Genomic DNA, 27,699 nt, shown 5'->3' with positions numbered 1-27,699 from the left:
ACTCAAGTCGAGCTTTTAATAAACCAGTCTCAAGTAGCTCACAAACAACGCAACTCATTTAGACGCCTATTGGACCTGTAACACACTAATCACAAACTTTTCTTAAAAGATTTGGTCATTAATTGTTTTCTTCCCCTTGCATATCCAACAAAAGAAAAAAGAAGTTTACATGGATCAAAATCTCTCAAAAGCATGACATTCTAGTAACAATAAAACAGCCAAATAAGATAGATTAGATAGCATGCAATTTAGTGAAACCAGTAGACCACATTAGTTATATGTCATATTAACATCAAACAGTTATACAACTGTCACAAAAAACCACCATATGACTTCTAACTAACCAACATACAACCCCTAAAACAAAGAAGTGAAAAACAGGAGATTACACCCTATTCTTATATCTACAATCTCCACCTGTACACTTTCAAGATCATTCACCTCTTTTAACCTACCAAAACACCTTAAACCCCTTCTTTTCTTCCCACCTAACATCTCCCAAATCACAACCAATCTACAAATCAAACTAAAAACCCACATCAATTTCTCAGAAAAATGAGAACCAAATCATCAAAAACCCTCGACGCACCAGAAAAACCTAAATGACGTACCTGGTCTTTGAGAATTGAGATGGCAAAGCTCAGTCTTCGGCTCATAATCGAAACCCTATACGCCAGAAAACCAATTCCGATTCCTCTCTCTATCTCTCTCTCTCTCTTCCTTTTTGTGGAACCTCAAATCCCTCAAATCCCTTCTTGTCGTTGCCACTGTTGGGGTTGAGACGTTGACGGTGACTGTGACACCAGCGCGACGTCGAAGCGGTGGAAGGGTGGAGCTAGGGTTTATCGCATGTCTCCCCCTCCCTCTCTTGAAAAAGGAAGCGGTGTTAGACAATAAGGGTGTTTGGGATTCCTTCTCAGAATGACTTTTGGAGGTGAAAAAAAGAAAAACTTTCTGGAGCTTAAAAGTTAAAAAGAAATCTCAAACAATTATCTGAAAAAAGAACTTTTGAGCTAAAAAGAATCCCAAACAATCATCTGAAAAGGCCTTTTATGGTTGATTATGCCTTAAAAAAGGAGAAGTGAATAAGTAAGTATTTCTTACGTATTCCTTCTCAAAAGGACTTTTCATCAAAAAGGAATCCCAAACACCCCCTAAGCACCTGCTTGGAAAACATATAAAGCAAGGTATAACAGCCTAAAGCCTGGAACATCATCTATGCCATATGTACAACTTCGATTACACAGAATTGTTGAAAATTATAGTATTATATAATAAGCGAATACAATGGGTGTGGTGGTCCATTGGTAAAGGCAAACCTTTAAACACCTGGATTTGGGAGAGTGAGGTCTAGGGTTCAAATCCCACATACAGAGATTAAAAGAAATTTGCTGTTAAAAAAATAAATAAATAAAAATAAGCGAACACACTTTTAAAATAGAAATTAGGGCAAGAAGAAGAATACATATTCATTCAGTGGAGAAAATGGGAAGAGGATCAAATATAGATGAGAAAAGAAGGAACCATTCCAGAACAAATTTAATAACCAACTCACACTCTCCCACAGGGGTGGAGGTATAGAATAATGAGATGTAGCACGGGCTATGGCTCAACCCTTTTTTCATAGTGTAATTTTTTCGGGTTTTTTTATAAAGGATACATCTAAACAAATACGAGGATATCTATAAAAAGATAGGATACTTTAATCTATTAAAATTCCAATTTTTATAAGCCAAAACCTTTTACAACACCAAACTTGTATAATAATTAAGCCTAACTGATAGAGTTAACCCAAATTAAGAATAATTTATTTGAAAGAGACCCAATTGATAAACTTAGCCCTAGCCCCAAAATAATAAAATATCCTTTTGTGTATGGGCAACAAAGTTGGAAACAGAACGTCACAGCCAATTGTGATCATCCCAGCATCCCTGCTGCTACTCGACGTCCCTGCTACTGTTCTGTTGACCTGTGTGTTTAGTGAGTGTTTCTTGCTCTTTGATTTTTTGTTTGTTGTTTTGTTTTGTTTATGTAGTATTGTTGTTTGTAGATCTGTTAGGGTTAGTGTTTAGATAATTTAAATTTTACAAAAAAAAGTTATAGTTTTCTTGTTAAACTAGGTTCTTGAATTTTTTGAAGTTGAAGGTCGATTCCTTGAAGTGAAGATGAAATCACAATCTAAAAACAATCTCGAATGGGCCTGGAATATTTGAATAATGCTACGGTTTGTGTGGTCGAATAAGAAACCTTTTGTTAGTGCATGCATCTGTCGACTTCGTCTTGTATCGAGTCTTGCACCAGATAGCATAGATCAGGGCACATTGTACGAGAAAATAGGTCGAGATAGGTTGAATTGAAGATGATTTCGCTTGAAGAGGAGATTCCGCTTGAAAGTGTCTTATGACATTTCAAGCGAAATCAACAAGGTTCTGATTTCGCTTGAAGTCATTCCAAGCAGAATCTGAATGCTATATATACCCCTTTGGAGCGAAATCAGTAAAGAGTTATACGTGTGGTCTTGTATTGGATACTGAAGTGCTGCCGGTTTATCCTGTGGATGTATTAGCTGTTAAATCAATCAGAAAGAGTATTAAACTGATATTCTAGCTGTGTCTACCTTTGTTTCTTAGTTTCCGCCTCTAAAACAAAGTAAAACTCCTCTGAACGACTCGTTCGGGTCGATACACAATCCTACAAGTGGTATCAGAGCACAGGAGGAGGAGTTCTATACGATTCAGCTTGAAAATCTCTGTTTTTCTACACCTTCTTTCAAAATTTCAAGTTTTCACGGTCAAAATTGGATCAATTTTTCACAGATTGTATAAAATTGCATATTAACAAACCCTTGAGAGTTTCACATTAAAATTCGGACTATTAGTTTTGATTTCGCTTGAACGGTTATAAGTGATTCCACTTGAATCTCATTATTCCGCTTGAATATTTCAAGCGAAATCTGGTATTTCGCTTCAAAAACAAGTGATTCGCTCCAAAACTTGATTCCTCTTGAAATTCAGGTGAAATCAGATCATTTTACATAAACCTGTTATTCCGCTTGAAAATTAACTTATTATTTCGCTTGAAAAGGTAGTTTTGGTATTCCACTTGAATCTAACTTGGGTTATTTCGCTTGAATTTGATTTCATCGTCAGTGAAGAATTTTTCAACGCATTCGCCACATCTTTGGTTACTCCGGCTTCGATTGCTCAGAACATGAATTTGGAAAATGAAACCGGAACTACACAAAAACCCCCCGAAACTAATGAGCATTGAGGAATACTATGGATGGAAAGATAGATTCGAAAACTGGGTTCAAGCCAACCATCTTAGATCGTGGGAGTGTATTTTGAAGAGATATGTTCTACCTTGTACTGAACTGCAAACTGAAAAACAAATCTCTGAGTTTAATGACCAAGAACGAGAAATGTATCGTGCTGAAAAGATGATGATCAGTTTACTTCAGCAGGCTATCAAAGAAGACATCTTTGTGCTACTTCAACACGACAAAACTTCAAAGTCAATTTGGGATGCTCTTAAAGTCAAGTTTGAGGGTAGTGAAAGTATGTTGGTGCACTACGTCTGTCGACTACGTCTTATATCGAGTCTAGAGTTGTATAGATTAGATATGGCACGAAATCCTAGAAACATGAGATCATATAGGTTCGCTTATATGTCATGTAGTTAGGTTCGCTTATGTGTCATAGATCTAGGTCCGCTTATTTGTCATGATGTAGGTTCGCTTATACGTACATGACCGTATAAGCGAAACCTGTTGGCCTATATAAAGGGTCATTCAAGCGGATCTAGTGTGTGTGTTGAAGGTGTATTCTTCCGGTGAGCCACGAAGTGCTGCCGAAGTGCTGTCAGAGTCTGTAAACGTTATCAAGATCAATAAAACAGCAATATTAAAGTGAATCCGACTGAAATAGCACCAAATCATTAGTTTCCGCCTCTTGATTTGGATAGGAATTCCTCTGATCGACTCAATCAGGGCCGAACGCGATCCTACAAGTGGTATCAGAGCTCAGGAGGAGGAGTTCTTGCCATTTCAGCTGCATTTCATCTGTTTTTCTACATTTTCTTTTAATTTTAAAAATTTTATCGGTCGAAATTGTCTCAAAATTTCACAGAGTGTGCGAAATTAAATATTAACAAACCCTGGAAAGTTTCAGACCAAAATACGGACAAAAAATGGACGAAATGACCTTCGAACTTAGTTCCGCTTTTACGGACAGTTGATAGTTCCGCTTCAGTGACAACATAGTTTCGCTTTAAGGAATAGTTAGTTTCGCTTCAGTGACAAGGAGGTTCCGCTTATTTGGACAAGTTCTGATAGTTCCGCTTCAAAGGGTCCGCTTCAAAGACACTTTGTTGTAGTTCCGCTCAAAAGTTCCGCTTGAACAGACAGTTCCGTTCTTCTGTACAAGATAGTTCCGCTTCAAGGACAATTAAAGTTTCGCTTATCTGGTTCGCTTATCTGGTCTGCTCATCTGGTCCGCTTATCTGGTCCGCTTGTAGTTACACTTGAAGTGTTCCGCTTATCTGAACAAAGCATAATTTTGCTCTTGTGACTGTCTAGACTAGTTTCGCTTTTCTGGACAGTTAGTGTTTCGCTTGAGAGAACATTTTGCCTAAGCTTGGAAATTTGTGAACTTGTGAACTTTGGACAATCGAACAATGGATACTAATTTCTATAACGCCTTTGCTAGTCCGATCTCAATTACACAGAATGCTTTGATTGATAATGAAACTGGAACGTCTCAGAAACCGCCTAAACTCATGGATATTGATGATTATAACGTGTGGTCTGAACGTTTTGGAAACTGGGTTGAGGCTTATCACCTAGATGCGTGGGAACACACCGAAGAACCATATGTTAGACCCGTTACAAATGGTGTGCAGCAAACAATTCGAGAAATGAGTACGGAAAATAAAAAGAAATATTGAGATGAGAAACTGATGGTGAGTCTGCTTCAACAAGCGATAAAAGAAGATATCTTGATACTGCTTCAACATGATGGAACTGCTTATTCAATCTGGACAGAATTGGAAGCAAAATTTGTTGGAAGTGATGATATGCTCAAAAATAAGATGTCTCTCATGAAAAAAGAATTCGATTTATTCCGTGGTTCGAAAACTGAAAACACCAAGCAGATAATTGATAGATATTGTAACTTGGTGAGAAACATGACCAAACTTGGTATTAAGAAAGATACTGATGAATTGATTGAAAAACTTGCAGATGTGCTACCACATGAAACATGGGGAACGTTTCTGATGATGCTGAGATCCAACAGAAAAGATTACAAGAATATGACACTGGGAGATTTCATCAAACACCTGGAAGCTCAAGAGATGGAGCAAAGGAAGATTGCCAGGATGAAGAATTACGATGGAGAACAGGATATCAGTTTGTACTACAAGAGTGGTGCTACTGGATCAACAAGTCATTCTCCAAAAATTGAAACAACATTCAGTGTGAAAGATTCTTCTGAAAAGAAGTCATCCCAGGGATCAAGCAGCACAAGATTTTCATCATTTGATCCAAATATTTCTGTAAGAAAGAATGGGAGAAAACTTCAGTGCAATATTGTTCTTAGTATTGAAAATGATCAAGATTACACTGAAGAGATTGCTAAAAATCAAATGTCTTTGTTGGGAATGGTTCTTGATTCTTATAGTAGTTTTGTGGCCGGAAAGATCGGTAATCCAATGCTCACGAAAGAGGATTACGATCAAATTGATGCAGAGGAGATGGAATTAATGGACATAAAATGGTGCATGGCTAGTGTGATGAGACGAGTTGAGAAGTTTAAACAAATTACGGGAAGAGATGATTTCCGTGATGCAAATGTTTCAACTTTAGGCTTTGATAAATCTAAAGTTACGTGTTTTCGTTGCAGGGAAAAGGGGCATTTCAAGAGGGAGTGCAAAAACCGTGAAGCTACTGGAGCCCAGAATCCTTTTGGAAACAACGATTATCACAAAAAGGCGATTTATCATCAAGTCACACCACCAGCACAGCATCAGGCACAAACTGCTCATGGAAGAGATGTGATTGACGGGACAAAAAGAGCATGTCTAAGCAAATATGAAAATTTTTCATGGGATAAATATATTCCAACAAACAGCAAAGTGTGTTTGGCAGAACAAGATGACGAAAAATTGGCTGAAGGTTTTTGTTGGGATGATTTTTGCCCAGATCAAGATCTTATGGCTAAAGAGATGTTCAAAAACAGTTCAAATGTTAATGCTTTCTTTGCTAATGTCTATGATTTGAAATGTGCAGAAAGAAGCAGGAAATTCATGGAAGCTGCTGAAGCAAGACGAAGAAAGCTTGAAGAAGAGGAAGAAGAGGAAGAGAGATTAAAAGCTGAAGCTGAAGCTGAAAGAAAAAGAAGAGCTGAATTTTTACGATCAAACAGAACAATCAAAGAGGTTCCTGAATTTGAAGTAAAAGTTGATGTTGAACCTGTCAAAGTTCCTGAAAAGTGCATGAATTGTGATTCTTTAATCAAGCAGAACAATGAGTTGCTTCATAACATAAACAGATTAAAAGAATCATATGATACAATGAACAGAGAAATCAACAAGTATACTGATTCGAGTGGTGAACAAGCTGTGGCAATGAATACACTGAAGATAGCGTATCTGAGACAGCTTGATGATGCCAATTTTCATATAAAGAAATGTGCTAATCTGGAGTTGGAGTTAGTAACACAAAAGATAGAAACTGAGAAAGTTAAAAAATTATTAGAAAGTTACTCATGTTCTACTTTTGTTGTTGACAGGATTTATCCGGTTGTGGAGAATTTGAAGACGTTTGAAGAAGTGAAGACGTCCGAAGAAAAGAAATCTGTGACAAAAGACGAAGAAAAAGTGAAGACTTCTGGTAAGAAATCAAGTGTGGTCTACAATAGATGTCCGCCCCCGGTCGAAAATGGATATTCACCTCGAAATCCAAATTATGAGAGAGTTGAAAAAGCAATAAACTTAGAATGGGAGTCTGGGCCATCGGATAACTTGCCAGAAAATATTGATGTCACGTACACGTCATCCGACACTGATCATGAGTCAAAGTTGATAAAAAGTGTGGTCGATCAGGTGTTAGATAAAGATGACAGTGAGGAGTCAAACATGGAGTCCAAACCCGAGTCAAAGTCAGGGTCCAATGCGTCAAAGCCAACAATCAAAAAGGACAAACGGGTTTATGATAAAGAGTTTTTGCTATCAAAATTTAATTTGAATGATGAATCATTCAAAGTGGCTTATACTTTGAAAGATTCTGACAAATTATATTCTGATGATGCTTTTCCAATACGAAGTGTCAGATTTGAAATGATTCAAAAGGTTTTCAAAATTACAGAAATTAATATTTCTGAAATAAAAGATTTAAATCTTACAGGAAAACCTAAACAATACACTTCAAGAGATCAACAAAGAATTAACAAGAAAATGGGTTACAATTGTGGTTATAGTTTCCAAAAGAAACCAAACCATAATCGTAATTTCAAAAAGAAAGGTCTTGGTTTTGTACCACCGAAAAACTATAAAAATGAAAATTTGTGTAAACCAAAAACTGTGTTTGTTTCAGGGAAAACATCAGAGACTGAGAAAGAACAAATGTTCAGAAAGCAGACAAATCGAGAATTCCTTGCCAAGAAGCAAGAAGAGTTGAAGAAAAATGATGTTCCAAAGAAGATAGAAACCAGAACCTGTTTTCAGTGTAAAACTGTTGGTCATGTTGCTAGGAATTGTCCGAAGACATTCAAACCAAAACAGGAAGTATCGACCTGAGCTCTCACGGCCCTCGCACATAACCCCCTTTACAGATATCATCTGTGGTATACTCACCTGTAAGACTGAATATTGGGATCTGGATACGGGAGTATATTCAAGTAGTGGGACACACGGATAAGTTTAAGTATCTAAGACAATAATTGAGTATCTCGAAACAGTTGAAATCTGTGTGAAAATTTAAGAGGACAAACATACTGATAATCTAGGTAAATTGTTTAGAACTTAAAATGAAATCAAGCTTAACGGTGTTGATGATATGTCTCAGAAACTGATATGATCCTCTTGCACGAACTCACAAAAAATATTGTCTGTAAATATTTCATTTCTGTATTGTTTCGTGTTTTTACAAGTGGTGTTTGTTACTATCTTTAAAAAAAATCCAAAAAGATTTTAGTGTGTTTTAGCATAAATTTTTGTAAAATCCAAAAAGATTTTCGACAACTGGTGTTGAAAAGCTGATTTTCGAAGTTCAAAGTGTTAAACATGAAGAACAGGTTTGGGAGAGTGTATTTGATGTTGTTAAGTTTGTTTGAAAATAGCCAGTAAAAGATCTTGGATGTAAAATTATTTCTGGAAATTCTTGCAAAAGTTTCTAAATTGATTGAAAAGATTTAATTTTTGAAGAAACTTATGTTTGGGTAGAGATTGTGCAGGTATATATGTGCCAGGTGATGATCCTGAGATAGATTAGAGTCAGGTAACGATCTTGAACCTGATGGAAGCCTGTCCACGATCTTAGAATGAAGCTGTGAATTCCAGACTTCGATCCCAGCAGATTGAGAGGGGGAGTCTGAAGACACCGTGTCAACATCCGAGAGAGAGAAGTTTGTTGATGATGAAGATAGAGTTTGCGGATTCTTGAAATGACAAATACTTCAGAGGAAGATTGAAGACTGATAAAGACTGTAGATTGACAATCGAAGACTCGAAGACTCCGTCAACATCCGAGGGGGAGTTTGTTGGTGCACTACGTCTGTCGACTACGTCTTATATCGAGTCTAGAGTTGTATAGATTAGATATGGCACAAAATCCTAGAAACATGAGATCATATAGGTTCGCTTATGTGTCATGTAGTTAGGTTCGCTTATGTGTCATAGATCTAGGTCCGCTTATTTGTCATGATGTAGGTTCGCTTATACGTACATGACCGTATAAGCGAAACCTGTTGGCCTATATAAAGGGTCATTCAAGCGGATCTAGTGTGTGTGTTGAAGGTGTATTCTTCCGGTGAGCCACGAAGTGCTGCCGAAGTGCTGTCAGAGTCTGTAAACGTTATCAAGATCAATAAAACAGCAATATTAAAGTGAATCCGACTGAAATAGCACCAAATCATTAGTTTCCGCCTCTTGATTTGGATAGGAATTCCTCTGATCGACTCAATCAGGGCCGAACGCGATCCTACAAAATATGATTAAAAGTAAAAAGGCACTGCTTAAGAAAGAATTTGATCTTTTCAGTAGTTTGCCCGGGGAAGATACAAAGAAGCTAATTGAACGATATTGCCATTTAGTACGATCCATGTCGATGTTGAGCATAACCAAAGATCGTGAAGAATGGGTCGACAAGTTAGCTGATGCTTTACCGCAAAAAGAGTGGGGCACTTACTTGATCTTGAAGAACACTGGGGTATATGATGGGTTGACAATTTCTCAGTTCATTGAGAAGATTGAGAGTCAAGATCTGGAACAACAAAAGATTGCGAGGATGAACAATCCAAGTAGTCAACAAGATGTGAAAATGTACTACAAAGGTAGTGTTCCAGAAGCTGAAAGAAGCCCGAAGATACAAACTGCGTTTAGTGCTGGTGATTCATCTGAAAAAATTGATCAAAGTTCAAACAAAAGCAGTGGTTTCTCTTCATATCCGAGTGTTAATCCAAAAGAAACAACATCAAGCTTTCAGCATCAGAGTTCTAAAAGTGGAAATGGTTGTGTGATACAATGCAACATTGCTTTGAATCTTCCTGATGGTCAAAGTTTCTCTGAAGAAGTTGCGAAAGATCACATGGCATTACTTGGTTCTGTGTTGCTATCCTATGAAGGTTTAGTTGCAGGACGGATCGGGAATCCTATCCTAACAAAGGAGGATTACGATCAGATAGACGCTGAAGAAATGGAGCTTATGGACATTAAATGGTGTCTGGCTAGTGTCCTAAGAAGAGCAGAGAAGTTTAAGCTGATTACCGGGAGAAATGACTTTCTTGATGCACATGTTTCTACTTTAGGTTTTGATAAATCTAAAGTTACTTGTTTTAAATGCAGGGAGAAAGGTCATTTCAAGAGGGAATGCAAGAATAGAGAAGCGAATGATGCAAAGAATCCGTTCGGAAAAGATGACTACTACCGGAAAGCCATATACCAACAAGTTGGTCAGCAACAACAACAAGAACCACAAGTGGCTCATGGTAGAAAAGTGATTTAGGATTCAAAGAGAGCATGTTTGGGGAATCAAGATAGTTTTAACTGGAACAAATACATTTCATCCGACAGCAAAGCTTGCCTAATCAATCAAGATGATGAAAGGCTACCTGAAGGCTTTAGCTGGGATATGTTTGTTGATGAAAAAGGAGAATTTAAAGCTTTCATTGCTAAGATTGTGAAAGAACCAGACATGTTCACCAAGTGGATGAAATCTATTGGAGTTAGTGTGAAGAATGAAGATGAAAAATCGGTTTCATCAGAAGAATGCTCACAGAGTTCAGATGAAAGTTTACAAAGTGATGAAAGTTCAGAAAGAGAAGCTGTTTTTGATCAAACACCATCTGATTCTGGTTCTTCAGATGATAGTTCTGAAAAATTAGTAAATTTTGATCAATCACCAACAGATGACAGTAGTGATGATGAGGAAGAAAAACATATTAATGTAGCAAAATCTCATCTCTCTCCTGAAAGTTTTCATTTTATTTTGCAGATCGTCTGGAAAATCTGAAGGAAAGACGTGCAGCAAAAGATCAAAAGCAAATGAAGATTGAAAGTGTTGTTCAAAACGAAGAAGTTAAAAGTGTTGCTGAGGAGATTGTTGAAACTGAGCAGGTAACTGAAGCAGAAAAGGTGGTTGAAGTTGAGAAAATTATCGAAGTAGAAAAGATTGTAGAAGTCATTAAGCCGTGTGAAAAGTGTCTTGAATCTTGCAAAGATTGTGCAGCTAAAGATGAAAAGTTGGCTGAATTTGAGAAGATCAAGGATCAATTACTGTTCAATCTTAACTATGTGAAAGAGTCTTATGATGTCTTGAACAGAACAGTAACAGGTCTTCAAAAGACAAATTCTGAGAGAGAAGACGCTTTAACCATGATGAACGCTACAATGATGACAAAACAAAAGGCTATCAATCATTACATTGAAGAATGTGCAAGATTGAAACAAGAGTTGGAGACTGAGAAAATTGAGAATGAGAGAATCAGACGTTTGTTACAAAGTTATTCTAGTTCTGATTATCTTATTGATCGAATTTATCCAACTGTTGCAGGTTTCGAAGCATTTCAGGATGAAAAGTCAAAGAAGAAGGATACTGGTAAGAAACCGAGTGTTAACTATAACAAGTGTCCGCCTCCGATCTGGGAAGGTTATTCTCCCAGAAAACCAAATGAGGAGCAAGTCGAAAAAGCAATCAATATAAAGTTAAAAACCGATCCAACTGATGAATTACTAGAAAACATTGACGTTACGTTCACCTCGTCTGACACTGATCATGAGTCTGAGTTAATCAAAAAGGTGGTCGATCAGGTGTTGGATACTGATGAGGAGTCTGAGTCAAAGTCTGAGTCTGGAGGGTAAAGTTCGTCAGTCAACAGTCAAAAATCATCGATTAAATGGGTTTATAGTAAAGAATTTTTGCTATCAAAATCAAATTTGAATGATGAAACATTCGAAGTAGTTTATACTTTGAATGATTCTGACAAATTATATTATAACAAAGAGTTTCCAATAAGAAGTGTCAAAACGGAAATGCAAGGCTTTCAAACTAATAGAAATTAATATTCCTGAATTGAAAGTTTTGAAAAATCTTAAAAAACCTAAAAAATACACTTCAAGAGTTCAACAGCGATTAAACAAGAAAAAGGGTTACAATTCTGGTTCTGGTTTTCAAAAGAAACCAAACTATAAGGGTAGCTACAAAAAGAAAGGTTTAGGTTTTATTCCACCTGAAAATTATAAAAATGATAAAAATTCTAAAACAAACACAAAATTTGTTTCAGGAGGAAGCGCTGAGGAAGAACGGAAGAACCTTTCTAGAAACAATCTAACCAGGAGTTTCTTGCTGAGAAGAAGAGAACAGGAACTGGAGTGTTTCACAGGAAGGATACACGAATTTGTTTTAAATGCAATGAAGTTGGTCACATTGCATCAATTTGTTCTCAAATGGCAAAACCAAAACAGGGAGTATCTGATAAACTAAGAGAAACAGTTGTCGATGTTGAACCACCAACTGAAAAATTCAAAAATTTTGAAAATTCGACTCATGAAATTGGTGAGTGTTCAAAGAAAATTTTTTACAAAAAGAAAGCCAAGGACAATCAAATGTGGGTTGTCAAGAAGGGTGATGAGAAGGTCGGCGATGAATCTGATTCCACAAAATCAGTGGAGCCACAAGTTGAGGTTAAAGAAGAAAAATTTGTGCCTTCAGAAGATGATGTTGAAATTCCATCTTTGAAGTTTGAAAATATTAAGCAAAAAGTTGGTAAGGTTGAGATCTCAAATCAATTCTTTTCTGATCAGAAAGAATTTGATGTTGAGAAAGTTTTTAATGGGAATGTTAAGAAAATTTTTGGGAAAATGATTGATGGGAAAGTAAAAGGGGTTAAAGAGTTTTATGCGACAAAGAAAGCAACCTATAACCCTACTGAGCAAGAGTTAAAAACACCCAAGGTTGGTAAGACTTGGTTGGAAATTCTTTTCCCTTGAAAAATCTGGACTATGCCGGAGATCCCAAGTTTGTAATCGTGGATCAGGAATCGGCATCATTCTTGTTATGATAGATTTTGTGAAAGAGTTTAAAATTGTTTAATTTTTAAAGGTTAAGATGGACTATGCCGGAGCTTCCAGGTTGGTAAGTGCGAAGCAGGAATCGGCATCCTGATTGGTAAAATGGTTTGTATAGATGCTTTATTCCTCCATGTGGTTAAATGATTTGGATATACTTACAAGTGGTAAGAGGTTGAATCTTACAAATGATTCGTCAAGGTCATTAGTTTGAACTTGATGTAATCCTCATATATGTGTTTGAATGAACAAGATGATGAACCAGTCCCTACAAGTGGTAAAAACAAATTTATTTTCCGAAAAAATCATTTTGATTAAAACAAACTTAAGTGTTTTGAAATCTTAATGAGAAAATAGTTTGTTGAAAAAGGAAGTTCTGATTGTTTATGCCTAGTGGATGGCGAAATGAAGCGATTCGATATCAGGTTGTCAGTTTTCTGTACAGTTTGTTTTCGAATTTCGTTAAATGTGTTTGCATTTTAGGGGGAGTAAGACAATTTTCAGAAAATCCAAAAACATTAGATAATTTGAAAAATACAAAAACATGATAAAATCAAACATGAGTTTTGTTGTCAAAAAGAGGAAATGATAGTACATCAGTGGATTGTCACAACATGCTAAAGAAATGTAAAGCAAAAATGTGATAAACAATCTCACTGCGGATATGCCAGTAGGTTTTTGTACATTTAGTAAATTGTGATGAGATATAAACCTAAAATTCAAACTTGCTTATTTTATGGGGAACATTTCTTGGATATATGGGTAACCCCCGAAATCTTGTTTGAAAGGTCCCTCTTTCTGAGATACTAGGTCTTTATACTCAGTGATATCTGGGGTATTATCCCGGGACTTCTGCTAAATAGAAATTCTGACCTAGTCCCCGTATAATACTTTCTGCAAATGCTTTGAAATATAAGCTCACCCTCAGCAAAAATGATTAAACAATAAAATTGATAATCATTGCTGTTGAAGAAAAGATCCTCTAAAGGGGACACACCAAAAGTCGAAGCCGTCATCTCTCTGCGTATACGGAAGTATCGACCTGAGCTCTCACGGCCCTCGCAATTAACCCCTTTACAGATATCATCTGTGGTATACTCACCTGTAAGACTGAATATTGGTATCTGGATACGGGAGTATATTCAAGTAGTGGGACACGCGAATAAGGTTAAGTAATTAAGACATTAATTTCATATCTCGGAACAATTGAACTTTGTGTGAAAATTTAAGTGGACCAGTATACTGACAATCTAGGTGAATTGTTTAGAACTTAAAATGAAATGAAGCTTAACGGTGTTGATGATTTGTCTTAAAAAACTGATATGATCCTCTTTCACAAACTCACAAAAATATTGTCTGTAAATATTTCTTTACTGCATTGCTTTATAATCAAAAACCCAAAAAGATTTTTAGTGTGTTTTAGCATAAACTTTTGTAAAAAAAAAAAAAAAACCAAAAAGATTTTCGACAACTGATGTTGGAAAGCTGATTTTCAAAGTTCCAAAGTGCTAGACATGATGAGCATGTTGTGAGGGGGAGTCTGTGTTCTTATCTAAAATATGTTCTGATCAAATCTTCAAGTGGTTCATCATGTTTATAGCTCAATTTGAGGGAGAGTTTGAATATCTTAAATTTAGAAATGTTTAAATGTATGAAATTTTACTTTGAGGTAGAGATGATGCAGGTGTAAGTCTGAGCCAGGTTGATCAATTCTGAGAAGCTTATGTTTAAAGAGCCAGGTTCTGATACCTAAGGACTCGATGTACAAAGCTTGAGCCAGGCAACGATTTTGAACCTATGAAAGCCAGATTACGATCCTGAAGCAGATGATACTGATGAACTTAAGGAATGCCAGCACATTGTTAGGGGGAGTCTGTTGATGCTGATAAAGAGAGTAAAGCCCAAAGACGGATCAAGACTGAAGTTGCAAAGACTCGACACCGTAAGACTCGTCAACATCTGAGGGGGAGTCTATTAGTGCATGCATTCTTGTATCGATTCTTGCACCAGATAGGATAGATCAGGGCACATTGTACGAGAAAATAGGTCGAGATAGGTTGAATTGAAGGTGATTTCGCTTGAAGAGGAGATTCCGCTTGAAAGTGTCTTATGACATTTCAAGCGAAATCAACAAGGTTTTGATTTCGCTTGAAGTCATTCCAAGCGGAATCTGAATGCTATATATACCCCTTTGGAGCGAAATCAGTAAAGAGTTATACGTGTGGTCTTGTATTCGATACCGAAGTGCTGCCGGTTTATCCTGTGGATGTATTAGCTGTTAAATCAATCAGAAAGAGTATTAAAGTGATATTCTAGTTGTGTCTACCTTTGTTTCTTAGTTTCCGCCTCTGAAACAAAGTAAAACTCCTCTGAACGACTCGTTCGGGTCGATACATGATCCTACACTTTTGATAAAGTAAAAGATGATGCGATGGAACGATTTCAAGCTATGAAAACAAGAAGAGGACAAATCTATTAGGTATTTGATTTACTTTATTTATTATCGTTTTTTTATTATTATAGTATGATTGCACGGTAAATTTTTTTTGAGATACCCCTAAATTAACGAGCTACCTCCGTTAGTGCTCCCATGCATTCCTTATATGTATTCTAGTGGTCTTCAGCTGATGTCATTCGTTACATTGCCAAATCGTTGTAAAGAGTGTGTACTTTCCTGGGCCTATTGCTTTTTCTAATTGGGTTAGGCCATTGGTTGCTGAGTAGGTGGATCTCTTGTGCTCACAACAGAAAGAGTTAAATGCCCGAATAGTTCTTGTGGTTTATCCTTTTTTCACCTTTAGTCCTTAACTTTCTAAAATTACAGCTATAGTCCCCAACTTTTGCAATTTCGTTCCCGATAGTCCCTGAAACAGATGGAGGTTAGTTTTTGTTGTTATGTGTATGAAATTACAAATATATGGTGTTTTATGTAAAACTTAACAAACCCATCGGTTTGATTATTTTGCCTGCTCGTCTGTTGAAGTGGTCTTTTTTGTGGATGTTTGGGGACATAGATCTATGACGTGTGGGTGGGTTTTTTGTTTTTTCTTCATGTTGATCTTCATCTTTATAATCAACCCACTCTTCAGTGTCATTGATCTCTTCTCCTCATCCAAGCTTTCTTCAAGAACAAAAAATACAAAATGCCATATGACTGGCATTGGTATCTTTTTCTTGAAATTTTGTCCATCTCACGCACTAAAATCTTACTGAGTTACTCGCCTTCGCTAATAATTCATTCAGTGAAACTTGACGAATAACAATACTGAATATCCAAGAAAGCATATTAGCCATCTTTGATTTTTTTTTTTGGCGTTTTACAGTGAGTGGTATTTAGTAGTATTGGCGTCTGTTTGTTTTTTTTTTTTATCAAATGGAAGTTGCTGAGATGTATCATTTTATAGGATCTCTTTTTGGCGCCTAGGTTAGGCGGTGCCTTATTATAATAAAGTATTCTTCTTTTCAGTTACTATTTGTAATTATTGTTTTTTACAAGCTTTATCTCTAAAGTCTGTAACACGTCCCATCTTTCAAGTTTGGCGTTTTAGATTCTAATATAATAAATTTTCCCTATCTTCAGTTTTTCTGATTTGAAGTTAGTGTTTCTAGTTACATTTTCAAGTTTGTTTTTTATTTTTTATTTTATTGTTTTTTTTAGGTTTTTTATAATACTTTTTCAAACTAATTTTATTATAGTTTGGGAGTCTTTGGGGGCGTTTAACGGGATGATATCGTTTAAACAAGCATTTTGGTTGTTTTGGCGTTTTCATTATATATGGCGTTTTTATTATACAACAATCAACTGAAAAGGAAAATAAAAAAAATACATAAAAAAGTTTTTTTTTATAATACTTGTCCAAAGTAATTTTATGATGGTTTGATAAACGCCAAAGGTGTAAGACATTTGCCTTTTTGGCATTTTTATTAGATATGGCGTTGTTTATTTAAATAACAATCAACTGAAAAAGAAAATTAAACAAAATAAATATTGATCTTCCAAATCTTCACTGTCACCAGTCTCTTTCTTCTTTTGAAGCATCTTTGTCACACCCCCAAAAACCACATGCGGAACACCACCGCTTGGAGGCGTGACTGACCAGGATCCAGCCACCAATTATACTGAGTATTGAATTAATAGAAGAAATATTTAATATCCGAAGTAGTTAGCAACATCGTAGTTTAAGTTCGATAATTAGTTTAACAAAACAGCGGAAGCATAAACCAAATAGTTTTAAAGATAGTCCTTAGTTCAAGATAGTTAAACCCAACACACGGGTTTTGACGAACACTACACATCCCCAAGCAGCAGCTCCTGAATCACTGGTTACCTGCAAAGCATGCAGTAAGGGGTCAACAATAATGCTGAGTGAGTTCACTAGTTGTCCAGTTTTAGTTTACCAAAAACTTAAGTTGTTTAGATAAAGCATTTATAATCACATTGTGGGGAGCTACCCCATCTGTAAGCTCACTAAACTGTAGATACCGAAACTGTTGACGGAAAGTTGTTGTGCTTTCGTGCCCCGAGTCAATGTCTATCGTCATTGACCATGTTGCAAGGTCTACTAGTTCACGCCCGATCCCCCCGGTCACGGTGTGAGGTTGTCAAACCTAATAGCGCTATCAACTAATAACCCGTTCGCCCCCGGCGATTAATCGGTATTGTAAGCAGGGACTTAAAGTGATAGAGTTTCGTTTAGCATGGCTAGTTGTGATTTATAAATAATATCCAAACGTATCTCCCCCGGAGATAGTAATTACCCATTCTGTTTTCCCCCGGAGTAATGGGTCAAAAGTGTTTTCCCAAAGTTTGGTAGTTGGTCTGTGTCCCTCCGCGGGACGCATGCTTTTAGTGTGTGAACTCACCTTGGGTTGCTCGGCAGATTAGGTTACTTTGTCAAACACGTTGGTCACCACGTCCTAACATGGTTACCAGTACAGGTCAGGTTTGGTGTACAAGCATTCACGTACAAACTTACACATAACTAACACGTATTATGCATACAATCAGACAGTGGGTTATTGGGCCGGCCTTAACATTTACCCACTCAAACAGTAACACGCAGATCAGTCAACAGGTAGCCCATATTAAACACATTATGGCCCAATAACCAAAGTGGACAGCCCAGTCGCAACCAGGTGGTCTCGAGTCGCAACCATGAGGTCTCGGCTTGTCATGCTGTGGTTGCGAGTCGCAACTGTGTGGTCTCGAGTTGTCACGCTGTGGTTGCGAGTCGCAACTGTGTGGTTTCGAGTTGTCATGCTATGGTTACGAGTCGCAACCGCTGTGGTTTCGAGTTATCACGCTGTGGTTGCGAGTCGCAACTGTGTGGTTGCGAGTCGTAATGTTGTCCTTTTCATGTTCACGTGCAGATTCAGATACATCAGTCCAATTTGTACTATGTAATCAGGCCCAAATCGAGTAATAGCCAATAAGGTTTCACTAACACTTTTCCTAATCTGACCATTAATAAAAATAGATCAAACTTTGCCCTTTTTGAAATCTTCAAACCTTATTCAACAAGTTCATCACAAGTTCATAGTTTTCTAGGGTTTTTATCTTAACATAATCATACATTTCTATGAGCCAAAATCACATATTTTAGCAAGATCATCATGCAAGAACAAGAAAACATACACTTTGTGACTTTAAGCATAACTCGGTTGGCCCTAATCATTCTTAAACCACTATTCTTTAGCCACTTAAACATGTTATCAAGCTTTCATACATAAGGGTTTACACATATAGTCAAACTTCACAAATTATCCTAAAATCATGCATAACACTCTAAACAAGCACTTTCTAGTTCATTCAACACACATACATCTTATGCACATAAAGATAACACTAACCGGTTATGAAAAGGAGCCGAAACAAAGGAAAGGAACCGAGAAAGTAGAGTGTCCGAATGATGAAGAGCTTGTCCGAGATTCCTTGACCGAGATCCTTGCTTGAACCGAAAGTTGGAAGAGATTGGGGTGTTGTTTGGGGTTTTCTAGTGAGAGAGAATAGAAGTGTATGTGTTTGTGTAAAATGAAGGGAAGTGGGGAAAGTGGGAATTATATACCAAGTATCAAATAGGCTAAGGGGGTTTTCGGCCCAAGCCGGTTACGGCCCACTCGAGACCGAGCGGCCCACTCGCAACCGAGTGGTTGCGAGTCATGGTCTCGACTCACATACATATATATATAATACATACATACAACACATATCATGCACAAAGATCACGTTTTCATTTAAACACACATATATATATACAAAAATATTACAAGGTGCTCGTTCGGAAAAACCTAGAGTGTCACAATCTTCAATGGCTGTTTCGACTTTCGTATGAAATCAGCCTCTTTTTCTATAATCTTTGTCCATCTTATGCAGCAAAATGTTATTGTTTTTACACCCTTTCAGCCAAAATGTTATCTTTTTTGGCGTTTTACCGAAAAAGAACACCACAAAATAAACCATCTTAAAACTGTAAATTTGATCTTGCTAAAATCAATAAAGTGTTGTTGTATGGTGTTGGATAACATTGTTAATCCTCAGTTAAGAAAGATAACTGACAATGTTGTCCACACCATACTGCTACACTTTATTGACAGCAATATATTTGATGTTTGGGTTTTATGGCGTTTATCAGTCGAATGGTATATATTAAATATGGCGTTTGGGGTTTTTGTTTGTGTTTTTTAATTGAAGGTCTGAGTTGTTGTATATATAGGATTTTTTGGCGGAATTTTACTATAATTAAGTTTGGCATTTTTAGCAGAATGCTGTGTGATTTTTGTTTTGGCGTTTTATTTTCATGAGGTGGCATTTTGTTTGGAGTAGTCAAAAGATGGTTTTACCCTTAATGAAGCGCGTCCACGTAATAAAATTGATGTTATTTACGAAAATGCCACCGCGCCAATCTAGACCATAGATTGTTTTGATGGGACGATCAATAAGCGTTCTCACCGTTCTCACGCTTTCCACCGTTTTCTCTAAATCCCGACCCAGTATATATATATATATATATATATATATATAGAAATGGGATCAGGAGAAAACGCTCAAAAGTGTGAGAACGGTGAGAACGCATCCTGGCCCAACACGTGGCGCGGGACATGATCAAGGTCCCAGGGTTTTTTGTCTTTTCAATCTTCTTTTATTTTCCCAACGCGGTATAATATTTTCTGGCGTCTAAGTTTTTTTTTTGGCATTAATTGTATTTATTAAACTTTTTGGCGTTGAATTAATTGTTTATGTGTCACATAGATAATTTTTTGGCGTTATAGCGTTTTCTGGTCAATTTTTTTGGTGTTTTGTGTTGTTTTGTATAATAATTCACTACAAGTCATTAATATTTGCATAAGATTACAATAAGACCAAATTTTTTGGCGTTTAGTGAATTTTTTGGCATTTAATACATTTTACAAGGTGCTTTGCCAACACCCGTTATCCCAGTTTTCATACTACTAGCGTTTTGGTGTTTGAAGTTTTTGGCGTTTTATATAATAATGTATTTTATTTATAGAGAATTAGATAACAAAACAACATATATCCTGATATCAAAACAATATAAAATGAAAACAAAAATAATAAAAAACGGTAATCTAATTTCTCTTCCGAATCTTCACTGTCATCAGGCTCTTTCTTCTTGAATTTGTTTTGGCGTTTTGAACCTTTTTTTAATTCTTTAGCTAGATTCCAACTTTCCTACATAAACCCCGTCTTTTTTCAGACGAAGCTGCTTAGTGGCATCCTATGTTTTGGTGTGATATTCTTGTTTGGTGACATGTCATTGAAGATCAACTCTTGCTTGATGCTATTTATAATAATGGAGTCCAAAATAGCATTTTACACTTGTATTGATCCCTTTATTCCATGCCGATATTCATCAAGAACAAAGCTCACATGATGGCATATCACTGTCATCAGTCTCTTTTTCTTAAATATTTGTCCATCTCATTCAGCAAAATATTATTGAGATAACCCCTTCAGAAGAAAAATCCATTTCAGTGAAAGCTTTGCCGTCTGTGGTTTTTTTAACTAACATTCACCTTCATTTCAGCAAAATATTATTGAGACTCTTTTACCCTTAATGAAGCGCATCCCACATAATAAAATTGATGTTATTTACGAAAACGCCACCGCGCAATCTAGTCCATGGATTGTTTTGATCGGACGACCCATAAGCGTTCTCACCGTTCTCACACTTTTGAGCGTTTTCTCTAAATCCTGACCCTCTATATATATATATATTGAAGGGTTCAAATGAGAAGAAATTCTCTGTAAGAAGAAAAAAATAAAAAAGTTTCAACCAATAAGAATGTTTCATTTTGCTTCATTTAATTTTTATATTTAGAGTAAACTTCCGTTTTGCTCTCTCTGTGGTTTGGTCGTTTTAATGGTTTTGCCCTAAATCTTTAAAAATAGTCATTTTACTCTCTGATCTATAAAGCTTATCTCTATTTTACTCCCGCCCCTAACGCCATCCATTTCAACTGTTAAATCTTGTTCACATGCCCCTCACATGAGGGGCATTTTAGTCTTTTCCCACTCAAGCTTATTAATTTCCCTATTTAATTTTCACACACCTTCTCTCTCTACACCATTCCCGTGCATCTCTTTCTTTCAACACCACACCCACCAACCTTCTATCCCCAAATGTTTTCTAGCCAGATTCACACACCGTATAATCACCGCCATACACCCGCCACTTGCAAGTGCCACCAAGAAACCGTAATTTCCTAAATCGACCACCATCACACCTTCCAAATCTAAACTTCACAATTAACTAACAGATCTAAACTGTTATTTCAATTCATCACCACAAATCTGGCATATTTGCCCACTTAATTCTTTTACAGATGTCACATGTTCAAAGAAATTAATATCAATTTCAGATCAAGATATCAAAAAAGTCAATTTATTGATGAATTGTGTGATATACAACCCAATTCTAACATATATACAATGTTTCTTATCCAAAAGGGTAAATTTCTTGAACACTAATATGTTAGAACTAGGTTATCACCTGGGTAGAAACCCGGGTAGGAAAATTTAAATTACATTAATCATAAGTATATAAATAAATTAAATACAAACAAAGTGATATATTACTCTTAATGGTAAATAACTTTTAAAATTGCGATAAAGTTGATTTAAATATGCATGTTTACAGGTACTCGTAACATACACCAGCCATGACTTTTAAAAATAATGCAGATCCTCTTCAACGGCTAATTCAACATCTTAATTTACCTGTAACAATGCAGCACCCTTGCGTATTTGGTAGCCACATAAAATAGATCCAATCTGTATTAAATAACACAGAAAGCAATGTGTCAAATACAAAAAAAAAAGAAAAAGAAAACCTAACTATTTGCTCTCTACTTTTGTACAGGTAACGCCATCGGGTTTTTAGATCTTAAGGATTCATACACTAAAAAAGCCGCTTGTTCTTGTTTTATTTACGTAATCTTCGTTAACGTATATATTTAAAAAGAAACAGAAAACCTAAATGTTTGCTCGTGATTTACGAACCCATGGTTTCCGTCTTGAGACTCGTCTTGACAAATCCTACCAACTGCCACGTCATACATCAGCGAAAATTCCAGAGGAGTAGGGAAATGGTTGCTAGCACGATCATCGAAAACAACTACACCGGGAGCTTTCTTCAAAATGTCTCTCGCTTCATTCTACATAAAACACAAAAGTAAACCAATATAAAACCAAACCATAAATACAATAAGAAAATTTGAGTAACGATTAACGCCGTAATGGTACCTCATCAAGTGGACTTGCAAATTGTAGGTTCACACTCTCGGCATGGGCCCGCATAACTGGAACGCGTATACATGTGGCGGTCACTTTAACATCCTTGTCTTTCTGAATGTACAAAATGAGTTTATGCAGCCCATCCATGACCTACTGTAAGCGGCATCACCCCGTCCCATTTTAGGTTATTCACCCGTGGTACGAAAAAAAAACATTGCTACACGTTGAACATGCTTCATGTTTTAATCCGTAAGCACCCGCCCGATGCCTACCATGTAAGAACTTAAATAAGCAACAGGATACGTGCATAGATATTTGAATTAAGTTTAACTAAACAAAGCATTGGGACTTCTTTTTGACAGTTTAACAAATGGCATACTGATAGCTAATAGGGATTGAAAAATTTACCTCCTATTATTATAATCTGTGCTAAAAGTTAAAACCTTTATATTCTCCTTAGGAAAGAGGTAGGCATTGACCTTTTCATCAACCTCAATGGCCCATTGTATTTGCCAGGTTATCCTCTTGAAACAACCATTCATATAGATATTCAACTAAGATGTTCCTGAAAAACAAAATAAAATGAAACAATAATATACCAGTAGAACATAGAACATAGGGGCTCTTTTCATCAAAATTTGTTCCCTTCAATGCATCATCAAGATGATAGCAAAATATTATATTACTCTTGTAAACCAAAATAAACGTAAATTTTTTTTATAAAAGTTAAAAATGGAACATGACTAAATCAGAGGCATTCATATAAATTATTAACTTGTTCTTGATTAAATCATTACTAAAAGAATTGATTCCTGATCGATGTCGTTTGGTCGGTCAAAAAATATTTATAAAAAGTTCCTAAATACCTTAACTAGTTAGGGTAAGTAGGGTGTCGGTCCACGAGGAGTATGTGGTCAGAATTGGTTTTCTATCTAAATTAACTAAATAAAATAAGTAATTGATTGGTTTGGTTGTTTTGTTCTTTAGAAAATAAAATCTAAACTAATGTGATTTAGAAAACAATAGTGGTAAAGGTAACCTCCTCCAAACTTCAGGTTCTAGGTTTACAAAATCTCAGTTTAATTCAATAATTGACACCACATAGACATAGTGTGGAAAAGTTGATTAGTTTGATTGGTTACTGAAAACGGGTCTTTGTCATCAGATCTCTTATAAGTCAATTAACCCTATTCACTAGCGTGAATCAACCTACTCTATGTCACCCAATCCGCTACAAGGTTTTGTCATCAACCGAACAAATTGTAAAGTAAGGACTCAAAAACACAAGCAAATAGTTCAAACAAAATCAACACATCAAATTACTTATAAAGGTTTGTCAATCCAAAAGTAATTCCAAACATGAATAAAACTGGAAAGAAATAAAACCTAACTGAACCATCTGTCTGGAGGAGGCCACGTATGATTTAGCCACACGTGGCTTGAAGCAACATCATAACAAAAGTAATATTGTTCATCAAGATCAAAGACAATTAACTTATGATTCCAATGTGTTCTTCACACCAAAAAGTCTCCAAGAACTCTCCAAATTCGTTCACAAGTGAAGCATAACCGAATAGCAATGATAGGTCCCCATAAATTCCCTCAAATTGGCCATTAAATGAGGAGTTACACTTTTTGGATCAGTCGGAGCCGTAAGCTACGCCTCCCAGCCGTAGCTTACGGCTGTCATTGAAGTCTTACGCCCAGGAGCTCCTGTTTTACGGCAGGCAACGTTGAAAACTTGTTTTCAGCATAACTTTTTCGTTTCAACTCCGTTTTCTTCACCGTTTTCGCCTACGTTCTCGTAATTTCGTCCTCTATCATGCTATCCTCTTAATTCTTCAATTCCAAAAATTAATTTTTTATTGATGCTCCAAATTCTTTCTCTTTTATGCTCCATTTGCACCTGCACGTCCAAACAACTAATAGTTACCAAGTTCAAACAATAAACCGAATTAAGCATGGAATGTATATGTATTTAGACATTTTAAGGGTTGTCCTACGGACCACCCGTCACATCCCCACACTTACCCGTTGCTTGTCCCAAGCAACCTATTCAAAAACTATTTTCAATCCTCAAGCGATCAATCATGCAAACCAAGCTAAAGTATCGTCCTTTTACTCACTTTCAATCATACCGCAAGACACACCCCTCACACAACTCTCGGTGACAAGAAAAATTAGCATGTTATGCTAAACCACTCAACGCATGTATGTGTGTGTGCGACAATAAGCTTGTATGAGAATCAAGTTTCCTTCTAACAAATATTTAGCATGCTTTTGAATCAAAGAAACTTACGGGTTGTTATGGGGTTAGGTGCAAAGGTAGGAAAATGGTGGAACATATATATAAGAGCTAATTTTGATTTGACCCGGTTTTATTTCCAAAGCAAACGACTATGTACCAAAACATCATAAACTTCTAACTACTATTGCACTAATAACTTCTTTTTGTATTTTTCTCATATTTTTTTCTTTTTCTTTTTTTTTTCATAACACATAAAACTCAACAATATATACAAAGACATCACAATCACAACTAAATTCCTAAACCGGGTCATCTCAATAGGGTATAATTTATATAGGAAGTAGGCTTTGGGTTTCAATCGAATGGCTTAAGGCTCAAACATAGCTTTCTATGGACCAAACCCCCACCCCTCACAATACTAAGCTCATATATGTAACGTATGAGGTCCAACCCACCAATCCCGCACTCTCACTGTAACACCCTAACACGTTTTAACTGAAAAGACGCAGCGGAAATTCGTACTATAAAATTTCTTTTAATATAAATACCTTCTTACAACAAAACTGTCTTTCGTACATATTTACAAAATAGAAGCATAACTTAACACTATCATTTTACATAATCAAGTATTCCCGTACAACCTAACTTGTGACTCGGTCTTCGATCTCCGCACCTCAAGGATCCTCCATGCCTCATACAACCTACACTTACCATACAATTTCAAACATTAGTACACAACATGAACGTAACGAGTTTCATACACTCTTACTTTCTATTCCGTTATCCCTTTATAATTAGGCATTTCCATCTGAGTATCCATTCTCCAAAGCGACTTCATCAATGTACCTGTACTATTCTTCATTCTCAAGGTACACTGTTATTTGTATCAAAACTTAATCATATTGAAACCATATGAACATACGTACTTACCGTCTGACATTCGGTTATACATGCATACTAGCATCCGCATATATATATATATATATATATATATATATCACACCTACACGCATGTGCACCTTCATATATACATACCTACGTACATATCTACATACTTGCACCCATACATAAGATGAAACTTAACTATACACATACATGCATTCATTAGTGAAATCTATACATAAATACATACTTACATACATAACTACATGCATTCATACTTACATACATACATACATATCTACATACATACTCATGCACTTAATTCGTTACCCCGCATACTCGCTTACATACCCCGATCTTGCTCGCACATCTTAAACGCCTTCAAAAATATCTATCGGGTATGTTTCGGTTCTTAAAAATGAGTTTCATACTCATCCATAACTTACCAAGCCATTTAGTAGGGTGAAGGATCATTATAGAAGCTTAACAAGACTTGGATCGGGTTCACGGGGTCCGAATTCGAAGGAAAAACAAAGAAAACCTCAAACTATACATTTGTACCTGGCCTCCACCGTAAGCTACGGTGGCTACCGTAGCTTACGGTGGCCCTGATGTCTTACGGCAGACTTATTCTGCCTTACGGCAGAAAAAATTCCCCAGCTCCCACCGTAAGCTACGGTGGCTACCGTAGCTTACGGTGACCCCTGAATCAGCCTTCCTTTTTGAGAACTAAAATGTGCATAACTTGCTCGTTTTGCATCCGTTTCACTTGAAACTTGTTCCTAAACATCCGTAAAACAATTCCTCACATATTAGACTAAGATTCTTCCCCGGGTCCTTAATCATTACCCGTATTATTACCATTACCTCGCTTATTCTTATTTATTCGACCCGTTTGGTCCCATAAACTACCTTCGACTATCTAGATCAATTGTTATCTTATTACTTTCAATCATTTCACACCATACATGACTTCCCTTCATTTAATATCAAGAATAATTTCTTATGTATACTAAGAAGTGAGTCGGAAATCACTTACCTTAAGCGTCCGTATTCGTGACCATTTCCTTGTCTCCTCTTGACCCGATTGCCATTTGTGCTTGCGTCCTCTTGACATGATGCTTATCATCTATACCTCAATACATTCACATTCTTGTTAGCATTTGAGATCTACATATCACTAATCATGTCTAGTTCATATCTCGCATTTGACTTTCAATAGTCAATTTCAACAAGCACAAGGCATAAATATAACAATGCATCATTCCCATTTACGCACTTTAACATACCATCAAGTATGAAACATAATGATTCATCATGCATCGTTCAATCCTCCTAATCTTACAATCATATATATAATTTAACCATGCTATTCTGACATTTATTTACTTTTCATAAAGTTAACGGTTGAGTATGTAAACTTTCAACTTAGGAACATATGTTCATTCCGATGTGGTCGTTATACCAATGACACCATAAGCATTTCATACCCATATAGTAAAATACATACGAACATATGATTACCTAGTCACATACACAACATACACATACTTATGCTTTCATAACTCTACATTCGACAACCGCATTGTTCAACATTCGGATAATCAATTTATCATCTTACGTATGTACACGACATAATTCCAACATTATCATTTATCAATAAACTACGCATCTCCCATTTGTACACATTTGCTCTTAATCACCATGAACCAAACGCATAAAGTACATGGCGAGCATTACATCATTGAGACATAAGGTACAAGTTCCTAATGCATAGTTTACTAAACCATTCATTCAAATCCGAATCCTCATAATGACTCCACCTTAAGCATACTTAACTTATTATTTTGCTAACGGCTACACCATAAGCACCTTCTATACATAATTACCCATAACCTTCATACAATTTCATAGCCCGTCATTCATTCTAACTCCTAAGAGTGGATTTCTAGAACATCTACACGTAACGGTTTAAAACTTCTTTCTTTCATTTTAAAACTTAGCTTTGCGTGCCCATTACGATCATTCCTTTGTT

The sequence above is a fragment of the Helianthus annuus genome, chromosome 8, assembly GCF_002127325.2.
Source record: "Helianthus annuus cultivar XRQ/B chromosome 8, HanXRQr2.0-SUNRISE, whole genome shotgun sequence".
In the NCBI taxonomy this organism is placed as follows: Eukaryota; Viridiplantae; Streptophyta; class Magnoliopsida; order Asterales; family Asteraceae; genus Helianthus; species Helianthus annuus.
Note: the sequence above shows the minus strand (reverse complement) of the source record.